The sequence below is a fragment of the Prionailurus bengalensis genome, chromosome B4 (genome assembly GCF_016509475.1).
Source record: "Prionailurus bengalensis isolate Pbe53 chromosome B4, Fcat_Pben_1.1_paternal_pri, whole genome shotgun sequence".
Lineage (NCBI taxonomy): Eukaryota > Metazoa > Chordata > Mammalia > Carnivora > Felidae > Prionailurus > Prionailurus bengalensis.
In genome coordinates this window covers 133,982,135-133,996,110 of record NC_057358.1, presented here as the reverse complement: position 1 = coordinate 133,996,110, position 13,976 = coordinate 133,982,135, and positions in this window count along the sequence as shown.

The following is a 13,976-nucleotide window of genomic DNA, read 5'->3' as shown; positions in this document are numbered from 1 at the left end:
ATTCAAAAGCCATATAATAAGTGGACTTGGGAAGGAGCTCGTTGCCATGGCAACCTGACTCCCCTGCTGCCAAAAGCGGGGTTTTCTTCTTTCTTCTGCACCTGGCAGAGGCTTCTCTCCTCTCAAGATTACTTGAGGAAGAAAGACAGAGTTTGGCATTCTTTTATTGAGGTCAGTGCACATTTTCAGACAGAGACCACCCTGTCACTGACAAAATGTGATTCTCAGATGTCCTCTGGAGGCGAGGAGCTGGCTGAGCCCCATTCACCCAGTGCACGGCTGCACCTGTGTCTCTTGCCTAAAACACTGAGACAATGGACCCCACCGACCTGCACTGTCTTTTCTGATGCTCTCCGGAGGCAGCAGGTGGGCCAGGCTCCCAAGGAGACTGCTCTGTTCCCTTCACAAGAAAAGGTTTTCTAGATCGTGTTTTTTAAGAATGCCAAAGGTCAAGGTCAGGGGAAGCTTGCTTGGTCAGGCTTCTTAAACCAGTCCCTGGTTTAAATCACTCTGCTCTGGGGTGCCAGGGTGGCTCAGTCTGTTAAGCATCCAACTTCACCTCAGGTTATGATCTTTCAGTCTGTGAGTTCGAGCCCCACGCCGGGCTCTGTGCTGACAGCTCAGAGCCTGGAGCCGGCTTCAGATTCTGTGTCTCCCTCTCTGCCCCCTCCTCTCAAAAATAAATACAAACATTAAAAAAAAAAAATTAAATCACTCTGCTCTGCTTTCTCCAGAGCATTTAGCCTTGAAAATGATGACTGGAACAGAGCAGAATGAAATTATTTTGACCTGTTCCCTGTACCAGGCTCTGAGCTAGGCACACTGTGGACATGCCCTCGTCTAACCCTTCAGCCCTCACTCCATAAGGGGAATTATTGCCCCCATTGTTCTTTGTTGTTGTTGTTAATGCTTTAGTATCTCCTTTTATTTTATTACTATTTTTTTAATGTTTACCTCATTTTTGAGAGACAGAGCGTGAGTGGGGGAGGGGCAGAGAGAGAAGGAGACACAAAATCCGAAGCAGGCTCCAGGCTCTGAGCTGTCAGCACAGAGCCCGACGACGTGGGACTCAAACTCACGAACTGTGAGGTCATGACCTGAGCCCCCCAGGCGTCCCCATCCCCATTGTTCTAAGAATGAAATCAGAGGCCCCAAAGCTTAAGTTATTTGCCCAAGATCTCACTGCAGATATATGAACCTGGCCCTGCCTGGGTCCCAAGGTCATGTTCCCCACCCCCAACCAGTAGATAATTTGGAGATGACAAAGAGGTCTATGGGGACTTGACCCATGAGCTTCCTGTGCTCCCCTCACCCGACAGTCCCCTCCTCCTTAACCTCCACCTCCCTCTCGAATCAGGCAGTGAGCTATGGTGGGGAAAACATGGGGGCGTGGAGGTTCAGACCCATACTAGCTGTGGATCATGACCTCGTCTGAACCCCCATTTCAAAACAGGAATATGGGAAACCGGTGCTCTGGGTCTTGTCTGTTTTTTATAAGAACACTTAGCGCTGTGGGGAGGATGAAGTGAACCGAGAGGAAGGATCCCATGATGTGACATTTCTGTTAAACAGCCCAGATCTCCACCCAGCCAGTGGCTTGGGAGCCTTTTGTGCTTTCTCTTACACCGCCTCTCTGGTGGGAAGGTGCTTCCCTAGCCTCCAGGGTATATGACAGTATAGATTTATATCCTCGAATTTGATTTTTCTACATCCCGTGCCAGCGGCAACCATCCCTGGAACCATTCCCAGAAGAATCTTGTCCCATTCACACACACAGTTAGTCTCCACGGTCCAGACCCACAAGAAACCCTGTCCCACAAGCCCACCCCTTGCAGCAGGCCTCAGAAATGCCGCCCCACGCGTGCCGTGGTGCCCAGCTTTCGGAGCGCCGCCTGGTGACCGTGGCAAAGGGAGCAGGTACAAAGATTCAAGGAAAAATGGTTCCTGTAACTTCTCTGATGAGCCCCTGCCCCTCTTCGGGGAGGTAGAAAGGAAAGGTAATTTGCCAGTTCATGATGACTCAGTTTCTGGAGGGTAAATGCACAGTCCTTTAAAGTTCCTTTCCTTGGGGCGCCTGGGTGGCGCAGTCGGTTAAGCGTCCGACTTCAGCCAGGTCACGATCTCGCGGTCCGTGAGTTCGAGCCCTGCGTCGGGCTCTGGGCTGATGGCTCGGAGCCTGGAGCCTGTTTCCGATTCTGTGTCTCCCTCTCTCTCTGCCCCTCCCCCGTTCATGCTCTGTCTCTCTCTGTCCCAAAAATAAATAAACGTTGAAAAAAAAATTTTTTTAAGTTCCTTTCCTTTCTACTGCCACTATCCACGGTGGTGGTGGCCAGGGCCACCGAGGGCTTTCTGGAGTGTCTTGCTGACAGCCACTGCTGGAATCATGCCCTACAAAGGGTGGTTTCCGAGACCCTCTGGGCCCTCCAGCACCCCAGTTCCCTTAGTGGATCCCAGAGGAATTTCAGGATCCCCTGCAGCCAGGGGGACCAGGGTCACTTAGCCAGTCATTTCCCCACCTCCGTGTTGCATTTTTGCCCCTCTGCTTGCTGGACACACTGTCTAGCCCACTGTGGGTCTCCTCCTAGGGATCCAAATAAGAAGGAGGGCCAAGAATGCAGTGCTTTTAGCTACTCCTCAGCCCTCTCACACGCCGTCCCCCTGCCCCTGGCTTTGGCCCAGAGGAGGAGATTGAAACCCTGTGTGTCCCTGGCCTCTGCCTTCCACTCCAGGCTCGTAACAAAACTCGGTGGCCTCGTCCACCAGGCCTGGCTCTTGGTATGTTAATGTGGGTTTATATTATTTAGAAAATCTTGTCTCTCTTGGCAGAGACTGGCTTTCAAGGCTATTCGCTTTTGCTTTACCCGCTGGAATATTTTTGGGGATGTGCAAAGCCAAGCAGCGATTCCCTCTTTCTCTTTGCATTCCCAATGCTCTCCAGGGCAAACAGACGCTTCTGGCGGAGGGGGGACTTTACACAAAAACGGAGGACACGAGGGAAAAGCCCATTAATGTCTTTCAACAGATCCTCTTCCCAGTCCACACACTTCTGACCAGGCATGTTTAAGGGTCCTTCCAGCCCTGAAAGTCTGTGAATCTGTGGATTCTGTCCTTCTAACATTGTTGGGCATAGGAACTCCTATGAGCAGTATTTTGTAAAAAACAAAAGCCAAACAAAACAAAAACCTTGTGGTGCCTGGGTGACTCAGTCAGTTAAGAGTCCAACTTCAGCTCAGGTCATGATCTCGCAGTTGGTAAGTTCAAGCCCTGCGTTGGGCTCTGTGCTGACAGCTCAGAGCCTGGAGCCTGCTTCAGATTCTGTCTCCCTCTCTCTCTGCCCCTCCCCAGCTCACACTCTGTCTCTCTCTTTCTCTCTCAAAAAATGAATGAAAAAAAGTAAAAAATAAAAGCCCTTTCCTTTAGATGACCTAGTTTTAGTTACTGCCCTCGTCTCCTCACCCCTCTAGTGAAGCTTCCTGGAAAAGGTGTTCCTACCACTTCAGAACCCACCATGGTCAACCAAACAACCACTCTATTTCTTTTTTTCTTTTTAATTTTTTTTTTAATTTTTTTTTCAACATTTTTTATTTATTTTTGGGACAGAGAGAGACAGAGCATGAACGGGGAGGGGCAGAGAGAGAGGGAGACACAGAATCGGAAACAGGCTCCAGGCTCTGAGCCATCAGCCCAGAGCCCGACGCGGGGCTCGAACCCACGGACCGCGAGATCGTGACCTGGCTGAAGTCGGACGCTTAACCGACTGCGCCACCCAGGCGCCCCTCTTTTTAATTTTTTAATGTTTATTTATTTTTGAGAGAGAGAGCACAAGCAAGGGAAGGGCAGAGAGAGAGGGAGACACAGAATCCAAAGGAGTCTCCAGGCTCCGAGCTGTCAGCACAGAGCCCGACATGGAGCTCGAACTCACAAACCATGAGATCATGACCTGAGCCGAAGCCAGACTGAGGTCCGACTGAGCCACCCAGGCACCCACAACCACTCTATAAATGCAAGGCGTCCTCTAATTAGTTCCCGGAGTTGCTGTAACAGAAGACCACAAATGTGACAAAAGCAAACGTAAGAGAAATGTATCCTCTCACTGAGGCCAGAAAACCGAAATCCAGAGATCGGTGCCTCTCTCCTAATTTCTGGTGTTCATGGACACCTTCATCCAGTCTCTGCCTCAGTCTTTACATACCTTGCCCTCTGTGTCTCTGTGTCTCTGTGTCCCTGTGTCCCTCTCCTTTAATAAACACCAAGGATATCAGTCATTGGATTTACGACCCACCCTAAATCAAGGGCAATCTTTTTTTAAAATTTAATTATTTTTAAATTTACATCTAAGTTAGTTAGCATATAGAGCAATAATGATTTCAGGAGTAGATTCCAATGATTCATCCCCTGTGTATAACACCCAGTGCTCATCCCAACAAGTGCCCTCCTTAATGCCCCTTACCCATTTAGCCTGTCCCCCCACTCACAACCCCTCCAGGAACCCTCAGTTTGTTCTCTGTATTTAAGAGTCTCTTATGTTTTGTCCCCTTCATTGTTTTTATATTTTTGCTCCCCTTCCCTTATGTGCATCTGTTTTGTACCTTAAATTCCTCATATGAATGACGTCATATGATACTTGTCTTTCTCTGACTAATTTTGCCGAGCATAATACCCTCTAGGTCCATCCACGTTGTTGCAAATGGCAAGATTTCATTCTTTTTGATTGCCGAGTAATACTCCATTGTATATATATACCACATCTTCTTTATCCATTCATCTGTCGATGGACATTTGGGCTCTTTCCATACTTGGCTATTGTCGATAGGGCTGCTATAAACATTGGGGTGCATGTGCCCCTTTGAAACCACACACCTGTATCCCTTGGATAAATACCTAGTAGTAGAATTGCTGGGTCACAGGGCAGTTCTATTTTTAATTTTTTGAGGAACCTCCATACTGTTTTCCAGAGTGAAGGGCAATCTTATCTTGAGATCCTTAACTTAATTACAGCTGCAAAGACCCAATTTCCAAATAAAGTCATATTCACAAGTGTGGGGGGTTAAGACTTGACACATCTTTTTGGAGGACAGTATTCAAACTCGTGACATGCCCTTTTCAGTTCTCTACTTGACCTTTCTGCAACGTTTGACACTCGTGATCACTTTCTCTTGGAAACTAACTTTTTCTGGATGCCAGGCCTACCTCTCTACCTGGCCTTCTACAAGCTCCTCTACTGGGTCTCTTCCTTCCAGCCCTGAAAGGCTAATGTCCCCAACCTTCTGTCCTGTCCTTAGGTCTCTTCATCTTTCAGTCCCCCTCAGGCAATCACAATAATTCCCATGGTCCTCAACAAGACACAGTGGAGTCATCCTGGGATATATGAGGCCATGCTATTGCACATTTTAGGACTAGAAAAGGTCTTCAGCTTTACCTGATGGCAATAGCAAAGGACTGTTGTAGGGTCAGAAGAGTGGGAAAAGGAACACAATATTTTGAAATTTCTCTGGTCTTGGTGTTTGGATATATTGGATTGGAGAAGGAGATTAGAAAACTGAGGACCTTTGGGAAGTATGTGATGAGGAGGGTTTAGATTAGGATGCTACCAAGGGAGACAGCAAGGGCAGAAGAGAACTTGTTCGTGTTTTATGGGGCAACTAGTGGGCGCCACTTTACATATGCTTCAAGTCCCACAGCAACCTTGCAAGGAATATATTCTTACCTACATTTTCCAGATTATAAAGCTCAGGGAGGTTGGGGCACCTGGGTGGCTCAGTCAGTTAAGTGTCTGACTCTTGGTTTTGGCTCAGGTCATGATCTCACAGTTCATGGGTTTGAGCCCCATGTCAGGCTCCACACTGACAGCACGGAGTCTGCTTGGGATTCTCTCTCCCTCTCTCTCTGCCCCTCCCCTGCTCACTCTCTCTGTCTCTCTCTCAAAATAAATAAACTTAAAACAAAAAAGCTCTGGGGCGCCTGGGTGGCGCAGTCGGTTGAGCGTCCGACTTCAGCCAGGTCACGATCTCGCGGTCCGTGAGTTCGAGCCCCGCGTCAGGCTCTGGGCTGATGGCTCGGAGCCTGGAGCCTGTTTCCGATTCTGTGTCTCCCTCTCCCTCTGCCCCTCCCCGGTTCATGCTCTGTCTCTCTCTGTCCCAAAAATAAATAAATGTTGAAAAAAAAATTAAAAAAAAAAAACAAACAAACAAAAAAGCTCAGAGAGGTTAAGTGATTTACCCAGGGTCACACAGCAAGTTAATGGCCATGCTGGGGTATAAACCCATGTGTCTCTGAGTCTAGAAATTAAATAGAAGGAATGAATCTGTGAAATAATTTAATATAAGACATGCTGGGACTTCATGATGGAACAAATATACTGGATGAAAAAGAACAAAGGACATGATGCCCTGAAGAAAAATGGGGGATTGGGAGAGTTAGTGTGAGGAGTAAGTAGCAGGAGGATAGTAAAAATATAGCTCCTGGGGCACCTGGGTGGTCAGTCAGTTGAGCCTCCAGCTTTGGCTCAGGTCAGGATCCCATGGTTCTTGAGTTGGAGCCCTACATCGGGCTTGCTGCTGTTAGCACAGAGCCCACTTCGGATCCTCTGTCCCCTCTCTCAGCCCCTCCCCTATTGAGCTCTCTCTCTTTCAAAAATAAGTACATTAAATAAATAAATAAATTAATTAATTAATAATAAACATATGGCTTCCACCATATTGAGTCTGGGATGGTAGAGAGGCCATGTGGACAGATGGGAACCTTGGACCAGGGGTCAGGAAGGGAGATAGGAATTTGAGAAGCATCACTAAAAAGGGGGGAGTGGTCAACTGGTCAAGGAGATGGAGATGAGGGCAAAGGCTGTGACTGGTGACTTTTGGATGCTGCTGTACCTGCTTTATCTACAAGGTGCTCTGGCATTTAAAGTTCCCTTCCCCATTTCCTTCAGGAAGATAGTTGGCTTGATTTCTGATTTCTTCCTCTTAACTCCATTTCCCGAGGAAGGAAGGAGAACTGGGGAGGCCACCAGAAATAACGAAGGTCTCCAGACAATCTCTTGTTGGCAGGCAGCCAGGTGAGCCTGGGTAGAAGCTGCCGGGGACCTGGCTGCAGGGCAGAGCACTGATGCTACTCTCAGATGCCCTGTAGCAGGGGTGCGGGCTTGGTAGCAGGGGTGGGGGAGCTGACCTAGGAGCACCAAGCAGTGGCTCTGCGGTAGGGTGGTTTGTGCTCAAGATCCATTTGTCTGATGAGTCAGAGCTTTATCAAGTATGGGTGGTAATTAAGCTGGCATTTGGGATTGCAGCCTTTTTATTTTTATTTTTTCTACTGAGATCCAGGAGAGACCAGGTTGGAAAGACAGCAGAGCTTCCATGAACCAAACTCTCTTGTTTTTCCCTTTTGCAATGAATGGTTTGCCCCCAGACTGCTATTACAACCACAACCACAATTACAACCACATTTCTTTCTTTTTAAACATTTTTTAATGTTTAGTTATTATTTTGAGCAGGGTAGGGGCAGAGAGAGAGGGAGACACAGAATGCGAAGCAGACTCCAGGCTCTGAGCTGTCAGAACAGAGCCCAAAGCGGGACTCAAACCCACGACCGCGAGACCATGACCTGAACCAAAGTCGGATGCTCAACTGACTGAGCCACCCAGGGGCCCCCAGATTTCTTTCTTGTTTCGCACTGTAAAGCAGACCCAGGAGGACATGAGAACACAGTAGGGCTCACCCTGGGTTCACCATATCAGGGCATCCATCAGCCTTTCCTTCACCTCCTTCCAAACACAAGGCTCTTGCACAGGTAACTCCCTTTACCAGGAAGGCCCCTCCCCTCCTTATCCTTTCTGGCTTGGTGGGTGAAATGTCACTTCTTCAGCTCTATCCTTGTCCAGCACTTATTCTCTCTCATACCTCTCTGTTGTAGAATCCCAACTGTTTACATTGATGTGTGGGATTATCTGATGAACGTTTCTAGATTTCACCTCTAGGAATTGCTCATTCCTCAAGGTTCTTCCTCGGGCCTCCAGGGAGGAGGTTAAAAAGCCTCCACACTTATTTGCAGTATTTTTTTTTAAGTAGTCTCTATGCCCAATGTGGGGCTCCCAACTCACGACCTGGAGATCAAGAGTTGCACGCTCCACGACTGAACCATCCAGGAGCCCCTTACTTGCTGTATTTTAAGTGCATGTGGAAATGTTTATTTGAGATGGGGAGAATCCAGATTTTCATCAGATTCAAGATTAAAGATTCCTTCCTGTGCAAAATCCTCAACAGCAAACAGCTCTCATTCTTGGAGTCACCTAAATCCTTTGCCCATTTGACTTTCTATGCCCTCCTCTCTACTACTGAGACCCAGCCCGGCAGAATATCTGTTGATTTTGTCTTCCTATCACCTTTCTGTCTACTCGAGGTAATATAAATGCTCTTTTTCCTTTTTCTCTTAAAAAAAATGGCACACAAGCACACAATGGGGCTTCCAATGAAATGGCCCCACTAGGGTGAACACGTGACCTGGACTAGCCAATAGGAGTGTCCCATTTTCCTAGTTCTCACACTTGGTTGAGTGGAAGTGGGAAAGTCTGTGAACACAGAACCAAAATCAGAGGCTTTTCCCGTTTTGAAACAGATGTTGTGGGGCCAAGGTCTTATCAGGTGACAGGACGGAAATGCTGGCTAAACCTAGAGCTGTCGTCTGTGAGGACAATGCAAGTTCATACACCTGCTGGTGGCCATCTTTGCTACCACATGGGCGGACATCCCTTGAACATGAAGTTGAGGAAGAGCGAAGTTAAGGAAAGCCATGAAGAGAGGGAGGGGCATGAGGAAGAGAAAAAGGGAGAGTGTGTGCTAATCGCAGAGTTTGAGCCCTTGGATCCAGTCATGACTTAAAACCTTAGCCAGCCCTGAACTTTTTACTTGATAGGCCAATACATTCCCCTTTTTTGCTCAAATCAGTTGGAGTTGAAGTTCTGTCACTGACAATCAAGAAATTCTTGCAGATTGTCTCAGTCAGCTCAGGCTTCTGTAATAAAATACCATAGACTGACTGGCTCAAACAATGGACTGTGATTTCTTCCAGTTCTGGAAGCTAGAAGTCTAAGATCAAAGTGCTGCATCCCTGAATGAACCACTGTAGCCAGGGAGATGGGATACAGTGATTGGTTAAAGCCAGCTGGGGCCCATCCCTGGAGCTGGGAGGTGGGGTCAGTCCTTTCTAAACCACAAGGTTACAACAAGTTCAGGATGTTATCAGGAGAGTTAACAGAACCGTTATTAAACAAATAGAAGTTATTTTCTTGCACAACAAGAAGTCTGGAGGATGGTGTTGGTTCAGCAAGTCAGTGATAGCTTCAGGGACCCATGCTCTTTCTGTCTTTCTGCCCCACCAACCTCAGTGCATTGATTAGCATTCTCATACTTGTCACCTCATGATGCCAGGAGAGTGGCTGCAGCTCCAGACAAGGTATCTGCATTCAAGGCAGGGAGAAAGGAGGAAGAGCCCAATGGTCTGAAGCTCATCTGTTTCCTTCAATCAGGAAGGAAAACTTTTCCCATCAGACATCTGCTTAGGTCCTCTTGGCCAAAACTGGATCACATGTGCACCCTTAGCTGCAAGAGAGGCTGGGAAAGCAGGAGACTGTTGTGTCCAATGGTCTTGGACTAATCATGATCCGTCACATGGAGATTCTGTTGGTGAGGAAGAAGAGGGCATGACTATTGGGCGGGGGGGTGTCACCGATAATGTTAGGCAGAGTCCTTTAAATACATTCAAACCGGGGTGCCTGGGTGGCTCAGTCAGTTAAGCATTCTGCTTCGGCTCAGGTCATGATCTCATGGTTCATGAGTTTGAGCCCCTCATCAGGTGAGCTCGATCCCCACTTTGACACGCTGACAGTGTGGAGCCTGCATGGGGATTCTCTCTCTCCTTTTCTCTCTCCCCCTTGCTCATTCTCTCTTTCTCTTGCTCTCTCTCTCTTTCTCTCTGTCTCTCAAAAATAAATAAATAAACTTTATGGGGCCCCTGGGTGGCTTAGTCGGTTAAGCATCTGACTTCAGTTTAGTTCATGATGTTGAGGTTCACAAGTTCAAGCCTCACATCAGGCTCTGTGCTGACGGCATGGAACTTGCTTTGGATCCTCTGCCCTCCCCAACCTCCCCACCCCCACATTCTGTCCCTCCCCTGCTTGTGCTCTTCTTCTCTCTCAAAAGTAAATAAACATTAATAAATAAACAAACTTTTTTAAAAAGTTAAAAGATAAATACACTCAAACTTTCTCTACATATTTGTTCAAGTTTTTTCCACCTTTCTGAAATTTGTTCTTCTCCATCTTTGCTTATCACAGTCCTATCTGCCCTCCAAAATCTTTTCAAATGCCCCAAACCCCCAGTGAGATGTGAAGACTTCTTCAGCCTCCTCCATCACCTTCTACTTTTATTCGGGGACTTAATTCTGTCTTGTGGATGGTCACGTGCATGAGGCAGTATTCCACTGTGGTACAGCTTTATGGTTATGGCTTGGATCAGCCGCTGAACCTCTCCAGGACTTTAATTTTCTCATCTATAAAATGGGAGTAATGATAGAACCTACCTCACAGAGTTGCTGTGAGGATTTAGTAGGATAATTTATTTATGGTAAATATTTAGCCTAGTGCCAAGTGCCATACCCAGCACTTGATAGCTATTAGCCATTATTATTATTACTGTCCTGTTCTCCTCATCACCTCCCCTAGTCTCCACCTCCCTCAGCTTTGCATACTCTGCCACTTTTCTAAAATTTTTTTTTTCAACGTTTATTTATTTTTGGGACAGAGAGAGACAGAGCATGAACAGGGGAGGGGCAGAGAGAGAGGGAGACACAGAATCGGAAACAGGCTCCAGGCTCTGAGCCATCAGCCCAGAGCCCGACGCAGGGCTCGAACTCACGGACTGCGAGATCGTGACCTGGCTGAAGTCGGACGCTTAACTGACTGCGCCACCCAGGCGCCCCTCTGCCACTTTTCTTAAAATTGAGATATAATTCACATACCATAAGAGTTACCCTTTTAAAGTGTACAATGCAGTGGTTTTTAGTAGATTCACAAGGTTGTGCAATTGCCACTGCTGTCTAATTCTAGAACATTTCTATCATCCTCTCCCCAAAGATGGCAACCACTATCTATTTTCCATCTCTATGGATTTGCCAATTCTCGGATGTTTCATATGAATGGAATCATACAACATGTGGTCTTTCGTGACTGGACTCTTTTGTGTAGCAGACTGTTTCCAAGTTGACCCACGATGTAGCATGTGTCGTTTCTTTTTCATTCTTTCTGTGGCCTAATATTATTCCACTGCATGGATTTGCCACATTTTGTTCATCCAGTAATCAGTTAATTGACATTTGGGTTGCTTTTACCTTTTGGCTATTACGAAGAATGCTGCTATGAACATTTGTGTACAGGTTTTTGTGTGGATGTATGTTTTTATTTCTTTTGAGTGTACATCCAGCAGCAGAATTGATGGGTCATGTGCTAACTCTGTGTTTAACCTTTAAAAAAAAATTGTTTAATGTTTTTATTTATTTTGAGAGAGAGAGACAGAACGTGAACAGAAGAGGGGCAGAGAGAGAGGGAGACACAGAATGTGCAACAGGCTCCAGGCTCTGAGCTGTCAGCACAGAGCCCAACAAGGGGCTGAAACTTGTGAACCACAAGATCATGACCTGGGCTGAGGTCAGACGCTCAACTGACTGAGCCACCCAGGTGCCCCCCCACCTTTTTTTAATGTTTATTTATTTTTGAGAGAGGGAGAGAGAGACAGAGTGCGAGCAGGGGAGGGGCAGAGAGAAAGGGAGACACAGAATCCGAAGCAGGCTCCAGGCTCAGAGCTGTCAGCCCAGAGCCCGACGTGGGGCTTGAACCGACCAACGGTGAGATCATAACCTGAGCTGAAGACGGAAGCTTAACCTTTTGAAGAACCGCCACACTGCTTTCCACAGTGGCTGCACCTGTTACATCCCCGTGAGTAGTGTTTGAGGGTTCTGATTTCTCCACATCCTCGCCAGAACTTGTTAGTGCCCGTCTTACTCTGCCCCCGTGACTGCACGTGGTAGGTGTTCAACTCGTTGAACTGAAGCTCTCTGGGGCTCTCGCTCCTCCACAGTTCTGTGAGGCTGGCACAGGAGCGTTAACCGCGACACCACGGATTTGGGGAGAACTGCTATTTCTGCTTTCACTCTGCTGACTTTGTATCAGGCCCAGTGCTGGACCCTGGTCTCCATGTTGTCATGGAGCCCAGAGTCTATGGAGGCACAGATAAGTCAACAGACTAGGGAATTGCAATGTAGTGAGTATAATCCTGGAGGGTCACCCAGGGCACGGTGGAGAGATGACAGCAGTTCTCCCATCTAGGAGGGAGGAGGCTATTCAAGGAGGGCTTCCTGAAAGAGGCACCACCTGACCTTTGTCAGGAGTTACGTGGGCAAAAAAGGGGGGAATAATGTTCCCAGGCAAAGACATTGGTACAACAAAAGGCGTGATGATAGGAAACACCTGGACTGTGCTGTGGAGGAGGCGGGAGGAGAATAAAGTGGAGTTTCAGTGGCGAGGGAAGAAATAGAGAGCTCGGAGTGTGAGAAGTCTAGCTTCCACACAGGAGAAATGGGAAAGATGGGAGGTCTGCCTCAGTCTCCTCATCTGTAAAATGGGGAGAATGGTATTATCTACCTTGTAGGGATCTTGTATGGGTTTAATGAGCTGAACAAAACATTTGTACAGCATGTGAAACCGTCCCTGACACACATTCAATAAGTGTTGGCCATGACTGCTGCTTTCTGCCAGGAACTTGGTGAGACATCTTTGTATGTTCCTGTCAGGGCCTCAGAGAGGAGTGAATGGGCAGGGAAGAGGGTTGAGGTGGCAGGTGTTCCCCAGTAAAGACATAATGCTTCTTTTGTCACCATGAGGGGGGAGGGGGGAGGCAGAGGGACAGTAGCCATTTTCCAGAAAAGGAAGATGGATCTGTCAGACAAAACAATAGGTGCCCACTTCTAGGAAGGTGTGATTAAGTTATCAATCAGCCATTATGTTGGGACCTACTGTGTGCAAGACGATGTGTAAAAATTGCTGGGATGTATAGAAATATACCTCCCTGACCGCAAGTTTACAATTAAGTTGGAGAGACAAGGCAATAATTCAAGTAGATAACCATCCATGTCACATGTCAGAGCAAGATTAATCACTTAAGTGGCCATAGCTAGGAAGTTTTATCAGAGTCCAGAGAATGATTCACTCACTGGAGACTAGTGAGGGCTGGGAAGGCTGTACAGAGAAGCAGGAAACTGAGCTGAAACAGAAGGGTGGGTAGGATTCAAGTAGGCACAGGGGATGAAAGGTCAAATCAGATGGAGGAAACCCCACAGGGCAGGAGCAGAGGGTGTTTTGTTTTGTTTTTTAATGTTTATTTTTGAAAGAGAGAGAGAGAGAGAGTGAGAGACAGAGTGCAGGTTGGGGAGGGGCAGAGAGAGAGGGAGACACAGAATCTGAAGCAGGCTTCAGCCTCCAAGCTGTCAGTACAGAGCCCAACACAGGACTTGAACTCACAGACCATGAGATCTTGACCTGAGCTGAAGTCAGATGCTTAACCAACTGAGCCACCCAGGCGCCCCTGGGGCAGAGCTTTTAAGTTATTTGCAATCAACCAGAGAAGAATAGAGTCTGGAGCATCCCGTGGAGGTTTATGGAGAACAGGACAGGAAAAAGTGAGATAATTAACCACTAACATTTATGAAGTGCTAGGCCTAATGTTAAGTGTTTTTTATGTTAGGAGAAAGAAAAATCACTGTTTTAAAATTATGCTGCAAAACAGGACTTGCTGCTCCAGGGCAAGGGTGAGATGTATAGATGCCTCCAGGAACCGGACAAAATAAATGTGACTCTGAGCCAAGTGTTAGATGGGAAGGAGTGGTGGGGCTGTGACAAACTAGGGAGCATTTGCTTCCTCTGAAAGGAAGCC